This window comes from Suricata suricatta, chromosome 8 (genome assembly GCF_006229205.1).
Source record: "Suricata suricatta isolate VVHF042 chromosome 8, meerkat_22Aug2017_6uvM2_HiC, whole genome shotgun sequence".
NCBI lineage: Eukaryota > Metazoa > Chordata > Mammalia > Carnivora > Herpestidae > Suricata > Suricata suricatta.
In genome coordinates, this window is record NC_043707.1 from 21,872,054 (window position 1) to 21,883,365 (window position 11,312).

An 11,312-nucleotide genomic window follows, 5' to 3' on the forward strand; every position below is an offset into this window, starting at 1 on the left:
ACAAGTGCTGTAACATGCTTAAGGCCAGGTCGTTATTTCACTTGCACACATTTGTACTGTGGGGAACATAGAGGTGGAGGGACCTCAGACCTGAACAAGAATCGGGCTTGCCAACCTCACGAACCACGAGTTTGATCGTGTGTGTGTGTGTGTTACAGACAAAAAACTCACAAGAGAATGTGACAGGGTTATCCGCCCAGGGACATGAGGGAGCGAGCACAGGAACAGAACAAACTGTATGTCAGAAATCAGCAGCTCCTCTGGGCCTACATCTAGGGGTTCAGACAGTATGGTCACCAGGAGAAGGCGGCCCCACTGGGCCCTGCCCCTGCTCACTTCTCAGCGCTGTTGCGCACCTTCCCGTTCAGGATTGTCCGCATTTTACCTCTGGCTCCCATCACCTTTGACAGACACCTCAGTCTCACCTCAGGGCCTTCGCCCCACCTGGTCTCCCTTTCCCAGCTCTGTTTCTCACAGCACAGCTCACGTGACCCCTGACAGCACCGTTGCTGTGTCTGCCGTTTGTCTGTACTTGTGCCTCCCTCCTGTGCGGACGCACCTTTATGTCCGTGCCGCCAGGGGAGGGGCTGGCCTCTTGGACTCACTGCTGTGTCTCCAGCTCCCGGAACAGTGAAACAGTGACAAGCATGTAGTAGGTGCTCAGTTCGCATAACGGGTGGGATGAAGTCATCCTCCTGCCTCTTCCAGCTGTTTCTGGGCCAGATGTGGCAAAGTTGGGCAAAGCTGGGCTCTGGCTGCACGATCACATTCATAGTTCAGACACCCTTGCTCTGAGGTGCGGGAGAGGCAGACTTGGGATCTGGGTGGCTTGTGGGGCAGATCCAGCTCTCACTACAGTCTCCTCCCCTCCAAGGGCTGCAAAAGCCTGACCTGGTGGGGGCGGGAGGGGGCGCAGTAAGTTTATGGGAAAGCTGCGCCCTGGGGGCTCAGAAAATTTTACATTGGTCTACACCGTTTTTGTTATGTGTGGGTGTTTTTAACCAAATTAATTGCCACTTTAAAAAAATTAGTACATTTAGGGCCACATGGGTGGCTCAGTTGGTTGAGCATCCAACTCCTGACTTCCGCTCAGGTCATGATCTTGCGATTCATGGGTTCAAGCCTTGGGTTGGTCTCTGTCTGCACTGATGGTGTGGAGCCTGCTCTGGATTCTCTCTCTCTCCCTCTCTCTGTGCTCCTCCCTGCTCGCTCTCACTCTCTCAAAATAAATACACTTAAAAAAAAAAACTTTAAAAATCAATGCATTTCACCTACAAATCCAAACTTCCCACTTCTTTGGAAAATCCAAAGATGTGGCAACAAGACCCAAATTTTCACATGACGGCAACTGGCTGGGCAGTAGGTTCCGTCCTTACAAGGCCACTGGCTTTCCAGGTTGTCAGTCCCTGTGGCTCCTACTGTGACTCCACCCATGAAGCGGAGAGGTGGTCTCAGTTTATCAGTGCTCCTTCACTGTGGGTGCTCCATTTGACCGTAGGTACTGATTCTGTACCCCTTGGTCTTTGTCCCTCAGGTTCAGAGAACTAAATACAAGGATGATGTCCTCTGAGTTGTTACATTCATCCAGTGTGCACCAGACACTATTGGGCCTCATGAAACGAATATGATCATCCCAAGGATAGAGGAAGTCATTTGCACCTAGGTTACTAGCGACAGAGCTGGTTTCACTCCAAAGCATGCTGACTGTAGTGTCACGTGACCCCTAACCGCAACTCTTTGAATGGCTCAGTTGTGTCTGGGACCAATCAGCCCCGCTGGCCTCTCCCTCATCTCGCCCCAGGAGCTGAAGAGAGGAATCTGCGGGGTGGGGCGCTCCTGTTCAGTCCAAGCCATCTTCCTCCAGCAACAGTTTGCTTGTCCTGCTCCTATGGAAGCAAAGGGGGCTCTGACTGTAGCTGACAGTGTGCTGTCCTTTTACCTACAGGCAGCTGGCACAGTGGCCAGAAAGGAGACCCTCCTGGCAGGGGAACTCCCAGAACGATGAGGACTTTCATGGACAGCCCACCACGTGACTGTTCTCCGTCTAGGCTCAGCAGCCTTCCACATGGCCCGTAATGGATGCCCTTGTATCCCAAGGCCCAAGTTGCTGTGAGAGTAGTGAGGTCCTAGAGGTGGACCCTGGTCCACCCCCTGCTCTGTCCTCACTGCTCTGTCTGGTCTTGGGCAACTCACTTTGCCTCTTGGAGATCTGGCTTTTTTAGAAAGGAGATGAGCCTAGGTTCCCAAAGGTACAGGAGGGTTAAATGGTATGATACAAGAATTCAGAGGTGACCAACTCTAGCCAGGGCTGCCTCCCCCTTTCTCATCAGCGCGCACAGCCATCAGCCTGGTGGGAAGGAGAAACCAGGAGCCCGGAAGCTGTGCCCAGAGAGACACAGGGAGTGTGGAACTTGGGAGGACCTGGGGCCTTGAGCAGAGGCTCTAACCATCTGCGGTATGGAGGGGGCCACTCTCAGGCTGAGAGTGCTAAGCCGAGAAGGCTGCTCACTAGCACAGCTGCCTAACCACAGGCAGGTGCCAGCAGGAAGTGCTCCTTCCCTGGAGATGTGCATGCCCACAGGGTGTACTGGGGGCTGCTTTTTTAGGAGTGTGGTCCTCAAATGTGGAACAAGAGCAGGGTCCCAGGACCAGGAGATCCCTTCCACCTCTGGGATAACAGCATCAGTCATTCCTCTGCTCAAGAACCTACAGTGGCTCCCTAAGGCTTCTCACATCAAGTCCTACCCTCCTGGTGCCTCGTAACCACCATATCCCTAAGGCTCAGAGCCACAATCTTCCTTTCCATCCTCTTTGTCAAATATCTCCTGCTCTACGTAGTCAGTTCCACGTCAGCGGCTAGCCCTGTCCCTGTCGCTGGGGCCTTGTTTATTCTCTCCATTTGCCTAACAGGCTTGTCCATGTCCCAGATTCACCAGCTCCATTTCTTTACATGATACCTAGTCATCCTGCTCCCCAAGGCCTGAGGGGTTGTCCTGTGGACCCTGTTCCTCAGTAGGTCCTCAGGCATATGGCACTCCTGCCGTCTCTGCCCACGTCTGCTGTCCCCCTGCTGCAGGCCACTGTCACCTCCTTGTTCTCCTTCCTGAATTCCACAGTGACTTATGACAGGTTCTCCAGCTTCCTGTCCCCCTGACTCCTTCCCACCCATTCCATCATGGTTCTTCTGAGACACACCAGCGTGTTCACCCTCAGAAGGCTGCTCCTCGGGCCTCACTATCGACAGCAGGGTTTTGTTTGTTTTCTTAATTTTTGAAAATCAAGAACTTTTATATATAGTTTTCAATGTTTAGTTTTGAGAGAGAGAGAGAGGCAGAGCGTGAGCGGGGAAGGGGCAGAGAGAGAGGGAGACAGAATCCAAAGCAGGTTCCAGGCTCTGAGCTAGCTGTCAACACAGAGCCCGACACGGGGCTTGAACCCACGAACTGTGAGATCATGACCTGAGCCGAAGTCGGAGCCTCCCAGGTGCCCTGATAGATTTTTATATATTTTGACAACTTTGATTAATCTATAGGAAACCACCTATATAATTGGGTAAGTAAATTTATATATAATAAAAAGTAAGTAAATGCAGATATATATAATTTAAATAAAAATAAAAGTAAACATGAGGCACCTGGCTAGCTCAGTCGGTAGAGCATACTACTCTTGATCTCAGGATTTGATTCAAACCCCATGTTAGGTATGGGGCCTACTTAAAAAACATTTTTAAAATAAAATAAATGGGAGCAAATAGAATATATGTGTACTGTTTTGTTACCGAGTATTTGCATGAAGGTGTGAACGGAAATAGCTCTAGTCATTACATTTCTGGGCCTCAGTTATCTCATCCGCAAAATGACACGTCAGATCAAAAGGTTCTCAATGGTAAGGGTATTACTCTCTGAGAAACTTTTGTGTATCTTTGACTATTTAAGGGGGATACATATGGGCCTGAAAGCAATAGCGGGTTCGGGGGAGCAAGACTGAGGATCTGGGGTGGGAGGAAGGCTTCACTTTGGATTCTTGGTTCTGTTTGATGATTTCTAATTTTTAAAATCACTTTTCACTATTTATTTATTTATTATTATAATCCTTGTAGAATATATATTAATTTGTGTAAGGATACATTTTTATTATTTTTATTTTTTAAAATTTTATATCCAACATGGGGCTCTGACTCTCGACCCCGAGATCAAGAGTTGCACGCACACTCTTCTGACCGAGCCAGTCAGGTCCCCTAAAAATCACTTTTTAAACGGTAAATATTTTGAGTGTAAGGTTGGAATGGAAATTGTGGGGTTAAAACAACACGTTGATTTCCTTTTCAGGTTTGTCCTGATCCAAGTCATGTTAAATCAAATTCAAGCGATTTCCTATCCATATGTGACACGTGGACTAACCTTCGGGAGGGGTCCCCACCACGCCTGGAACAGATGCTCTGCTGCAGCCTAAGCTCGGGAAAGGAGATTGAAGACAGATGGAGGAGAGGATTACACTGTCACACAAGGTTACGACACTTAAATCTGTAAGCTCTCAAACACGTGAAGCCTGATTCCACTATTGCCACACCCCAGGGAACCCAGACTCTGGCTGGAGAAATGAAGCCCCCAGCCCCCAGGGGGTTGGGTTCCATAAAACCAGCCTTTCTGCGAGGGGGGCAGAGCGCGCATGGGTGGCTCAGTTGAGCATCTGACTCTTGATTTCTGCGCAGGTCATGATCTCTGGAGATTGAGCCCCGCATGGACTCTGCACTGAAACCAGCCTCTCTGCCTCCTGCTCAGTGCCCCACAGTGTGATCCCACCGTCACACTGGGTCACAGGCTGCACCACAACCTTCTCTAGAAACGCTTCCCCTTCTCTCTCCACACAGACAAGTCTCATCTGCCATCAGAGTCCTGTTCAAATGCCGCAAACGTAAGTCTAGGCCCTTAATTCACCCCCATTGATTAAGTGGTTTATGACATACACTCTCAGTCACATTAAGGCATTTGTTTCTCTTGATACAAGGCACTTATTCTCACCCTTTCTTTACTCATGAGGGAACAGGACTTCAGACAGGTTCCAGTCACAGAGCAACTGTGAGAACTTGGGATCTGCAGGTCTTGAATTTTCTGACTCTGGGTCTGGGTCTTCCCTCCTTCAAAATCCAGCTAAATCCTACCCCTTCCTTCCCAAACTGCAGTGTCTCCTAGAGAACCTGCCTCACCTTTTGTCACAGTCTGACTGTAGGGATTCCTATGTTTTACCCGCGCCATCTTGGCCACATCCGGGTACCCTCTGACTGTGTTATTCAATATTTTTCCTACACGCAGTGTATTTTCCTTCACTGAAAGAAACATATCTGAGAAGGAAACTCAATGTCAGTGTGATAAATAGAAAAATCCTTCTTTTGTTTTTTTAACATTTACTTATTTTTGAGAAACAGATCATGAGCAGGGGAGGGACAGAGAGGGATACACAGAATCGGAAGCAGACTCCAGGCTCTGAGCTGCCAGCACAGAGCCCAACGCAGGGCTCGAACCCATGAGCCGTGAAATCATGACCGGAGCCAATGTCAGACCCTCAACCAACTGAGCCACCCAGGCGCCCCAGAAAATTCCTTCTTATAAGTTGTCAGTGTAAAAATAAATGCAATGCAAAAGTAACTCCCAAATGGTTCAAAGACCTAACACTGGAAAACTTTTAGAAGAAAACGCGGGGTAAATCTTCATGACTTTGGATTTGGCAATGGTTTCTTAGATATGACGACAAAAATACAAGCAATGAAAGAAAAAATAGGTAAACTGGACTTCATCAAAATTTGAACATGTTGTACATCAAAGGAAACTATCAAGAAAGTGAAGGAAACAACAGAATGGGAGAGGAAATGTTAGCAAACTATATACCTGATAAGGGACTTGTATCCAGCACATACAAAGAACTGTAACAACTCAACAATAAAGACAAACAACCCAATTAAAAAATGGGCAAAGACCTTCTCCAGAGAAGATCTCCAGATGGTCAGCAAGTACATGAAAGGTCGCTCAGCATCACTGGTTATGAGGGAAATGCAAATCAAAACCACAATGAGATCCTGCTTCGCACCCACAGGCACAGTTATAATAATAATATTTTCTAAAAACTTGCGAGTAACCATTGTGGGGGAGGAGGCAGGGCAGTTGCACCCTCATATGCTGCCGGTGGGGATGGAAAATGGCACAGCCACTGTGGAAAAGAATTTGCTGGTTCCTCAGAAAGTTAAACATAGAACTACCAGCAAGTCCACGTCTGTACTCAAGAGAAATGAAAACGTGTGTCCACATAAAAACTTACATACAAATGCTCATAGCAACACTATTCATAACAGCCAAAAAGTGGAAACAACCCAAATGTGCAACAGATAAACAAAATGTGGTGTGTATCCATACAATGGAATATTAAGCCGTACGAGGGAATAAATTACTGACGTACTGCAACATGGATGAACCTTGGAAACATTATGCTAAGTGAAAGGAACCAGATATTCAAGGCTGCATATTTCATGATTCCGTTTATATGAATTATCCAGAACAGGCCAATCCATGGAGACACAAAGCAGATTAATGGTTGCCAGGGGTGGGAGGAGGAAGGATTGGGGAGCGGCAGCTTAATGGGTACAAGATTTCCTTTGAGGTGATGAGAATGTTCTGGAACTAGACAGAGGCGATGGTTACACATCATTGTAAATGTACTAGATGTCATTGAATTGTATACCTCAAAATGGTTGAAATGATAAATGTTGTGAATTTCACAGTAAAAAAAATCGATCAGTATTAGATTAATACATGCCATTGATATACTGTTGGATAATTAGGTGAAGGCTCTGGGTCTAAGGGGCTCATTTTTTTTCATTGTTTCTGTTTTATTTTGTAATGTTTAGTTATTTTTGAGGGTAGGGAGGAGAGGGGCAGAGAGAGAGGGAGACACAGAATCAGAAGCAGGCTCCAGGGTCTGAGCTGTCAGCACAGAGCTGGGTGTGGGGCTTGAACTCACGAACTGCAAGATCATAACCTGCGCGGACCCCAGACAAATGATGCCCCTAACGGGTTCCTTTTGTGTGTATGTGAGAAAGGAGGCACAGCGAGAGATGATGAGGGGATAAAGGCCTAGCACAGAGACTCTCCCGTGGGTGGAATGAAAGGGCCTAAGGGAGAGCAGGGGGCACCACCTTTCTCCCGGCGGTCTCACACCTGGGCACCCCCTGCCTGCTGCCTGGGCGCTGGTGCAGGTTGCGTTGCACACAAAGGCGCCGGCTACAGGGACAGATATGATGGCCTTGCAACCCGGGCTTCATCCAAAAGCCAAAGGCCGTGTTGCAGGGGCTGCCTGGCCCGAGGAGGGATCTTTCAGCAGCCCCTCTGTCCCGAGGGGGCGCCCTCCTGTGAATCACCCGAAGACACCATGGATTGACAGCCGTCCTATATTGTGAGAAGCCTGGTAGTGAAAGCCTATGAACGCGAAAGCCAGGCAGACGTTGTTTCAATTCTTGTTTCTGCCGCGTTGAGCTGTGAGCCCTTGTTCTAATCACCAGACCTCTGAATCTCCATTTCTTCGCTATAAAATAGGGAAATGACTCCTCCAAAGACTGTGAAGATTGAATGATGTGTGTGTACACACTGACTGTTCGGTTTTTCCCCAGTAGTTAGCAGCAGCTTTCAACTTTGGCTTAAATACTTTTTTTTTATTGCACTAGAAAAATAATATAACCAGGGGTGCCTGGCTGGCTCCGTAGAGCATGCAACTCTTAATCTCAGTGTCATGAGTTCGAGCCCAACATTGCGCAAGGAGCCTACTTAAAAAAAATATATATGTATATGACCATACTAATAAAAATATGTAAAAAAGGAAATTACTCATTTTCATCTGCTCCTAGGTTCAATTGTTTTTCCCCCTTGTATTTCCTTCCTGTGTTTTCTTTCTAAGGCTTTTTTAAAACACTTAGTTCGGGGAGCCTGGGTGGCTCAATCCGTTAAGCGTCTGACTTTGGTTCAGGTCATGATCTCAACAGTCTGTGAGTTTGAGTCCCGCGTCGGGCTCTGTGCTGACAGCTCAGAGCCTGGAGCCTGCTCCAGATTCTGTGTCTCCCTCTCTCTCTGCCCCTGCCCCGTTCAAGCTCTGTCTCTCAAAAATGAATAAACGTAAAAAACTTTTTAATTTAGCGGCCGTCTATATGATTCCTGCTGCGTACACCACATTGTGCTGAGTCATTGCCCTGTTGTTGAATGCTGACGCTGCCTCCAATTTTTGCTCTTACAAATAAAATTTGGTGAACATCTCTGAGGGTATATGTTTTATTTATTTTTGATACAGAGACAGAGCATGAGAAGGGGAGGGGCAGAGAGAGAAGGAGACACGGAATCGGAAGCAGGCTCCAGGCTCTGAGCTAGCTGTCAGCACAGAGCCTGACGCGGGGCTCGAACCCACGAATGTGAGATCTGACCTGAGCCGAAGTTGGAGGCTTAACCGACTGAGCCACCCAGGTGCCCCATTAATTTATTTTTTGAGAGACAGAGAGAGACAGTGCAAGCAGGGGAGGGTCAGAGAGAGAGGGAGACACAGAATCTGAAACAGGCTCCAGGCTCTGAGCTGTCAGCACAGAGCCCGACGCGGGGCTCGAACCCACCAACGTGAGATCTGGCCTGAGCCGAAGTCGGACGCTTAACCGACTGAGCCACCCAAGCCTCCAACTCTTGATTTCCGCTCAAGTCACAGTCTCACGGTTTGTGAGTTTGAGCTCCCCGTTAGGCTCTGTGCCGGCAATGAGGAGCCTGCTTGGGATTCTGTCTCTCTCCTTCTCTCTCTGTCCCTCCTGCCTGCCCCCCTCTCAAAAAATAAAGCACAAAACGAATAAGAAAGGAAAGATTCATAGCTGCTCAACATTGGCTATTATCACCGATAGTAGCAGAAGTAGTAAATATTATTAACAAGACAAAAAACAAACAAACAAAAGCCAAAGGGAATATAAAGGGGAAAATGATGACATGAATCCAGAGTGGGTAACAAAACATGTGGCACAAAGCTCTGTTCATACAATGGCTTCGAGTGTTACAGCTTTTGCTGAGTTTTCTAGAGACCCAAGCGAATGCTGGTTACATAGTGCATGTGAGGCTTGGGAGAAAGTTCTGTGAGTCCTCGTCAAAATGACATTTTACCATGCGGAGGACCATGTCTTCAACCCCACCCCCTAATTCTGAATCCAGTCCAACAGAGACAGATGGGCAAACAAAGCCCCAGGCACCTAGGAGATGGAACATGGCTGTGCTAAGTTCATAAATTCAGCCCGTCCAGCTTTTAAAGTCACTGTTACCAGGCGCCTGGGTGGCTCAGGTTATGATCTCGCGGTTTGTAAGTTCCAGCCCCACATCGGGCTCTGTGCGGACAGCTCAGAACCTGGAGTCTGTTTTGGATTCTGTGTCTCCCTCTCTCTCTGTCCCTCCTCTGCTTGTGCTCTTTCTCTGTTTCAAAAATAAATAAACGTAAAAAAAAAAAACACCAAGAAAAAACAAAGAATGAAACCCAGTGGCTCTAGAAATACACAACCAGCAAGAAGATGGCTCTGTTTCACATTGTCGTAAGGGGGATAATATATGGAGGTTTTGTCGTTTCACCCTTGAGATGTGACCTCTAAGTTTGGACAAGCCTGCTTTTTACAGGGGCCATCAAGCTGTGCCTGCTTCCAGCTGTTCTGTGTCCAGGTCATCTTCCTTTTTCTCAGGGGTCCAGGACCTGTAACCCCAGAGGGCTTGGATTTGACCTTCTTCCTTCCATTTTAATGAATATCCTTTGTGTCAAGCATTTGATGTGAGTTATTCTAATTTTTGCCCTAACTCCACCAGTGGCTATTGCTGCCTCTATTTTATGCTGATGAAATAAAAGTTCAGAGATATGTGAAATACCTTGCCCGTGGTTCACCCTACTAGTAAGAGCTGTGATTTAATGCAGTCCTCTAGGACTCCAGAGCATTATTCTTCCCATGCCCTACCGATCATCTGTTTAATGGTCTGATTTAAGATTCCTATTGAGTTAAGCATCAAGTTTTCTGGCCTCTGGTTTGTATTATTAATATGCTTCCCTTGTTTGGAAAACTTAAGACTTCATTTGTCTCTAGATTTTGTATCTCTTCTCCAATGAGTCAGGTGTCCTAAAGTGCTCATTGGCAAGTTTTCTCATTCTCTCTCCAAGTCAGATCAGGAGATAAGGGTTAATTCAAAGCAGCACAATGCTTTTTAAAAATTTTATAGCTCCAGGGGCACCTGGGTGGCTCAGTCAATTAAGTGTCCAACTTTGGCTCAGGTTATGATCTCATGGTTTGTGAGTTCAAGCCCCATATTGGGCTCTACACTGAGTGCACAGTCTGCTTGGGATTCTCTCTCTCTCTCTCTCTCTCTCTCTCTCTCTCTCTCTCTCTCTCTCTCTCCCCCCCCCCCTTTCTCTGCCCCCCTCTACGGGGGGGTGGCATTATTTTTAGCCTATTCTAGGAATTTGGTGGTTTTGCACCACCTCACTCAGCTCTAGACTAACGGGACATCCAAGTCTGACTGCACTGTTGGCTTTGATGCTTTCGTTCAGAATTCCCAGAAAAGGTTTCCAAAATCAGAGCTGCACTGTGGAGAAGAAAGGCATGCATTCTGGAGTTTGAGGGCTTTGAGTTCAAACGTGACGCTGACATCCACCCATTTCCTGACTTCATCCATAAAATGGGAATAATACTGCCCTCACAGAACTCCCTAAGGCTATAGAGAAAGGGCTACAAAGAACCCAGCACAAAGAAGGCCCTCAATAAATAGTAGCTCTTAGTATCATTACTATCTTGTTCTTCATTCTCATGCCACAAAACTGACCCTCTTCATACCTGTCCTTTTTCAGAAGGTAGCACGAAAAATCGTAGCAATAACTAGCATCTACTGAGCACTGACTGTGGGAGGGGCCCTCTCCTAGGTCCTTTACATGCTCACTGAATCCTTACAGCAAACCTGTGACGTAGTTACGGTGCTTTTACAGCTAGGAAGGCCGAGGCTCAGAGAGGTTCAACAACCTGTCCGAGGTGGCTCAGCACCTTCGCCGAGGGCGCATGAACCCAGCGAGCTGGGCGCTGTCCTCTTGATACGGGCACCAGAATCCTCCAACCGTTGTCCGGGGAGAACGCAAGACAAGTCGCGGGCAGAAGGGGACGGACGCCGCCAGCTGCGGCTCCGGCCGGCTGGGGCCGAAGGGGTTATTCCCACTGAGACGCCGGCGCCCGGGGCTGCTAGAGCGGCCCAGCCGGGGGGGCGGGCGGGAGGAACGCGCACTTC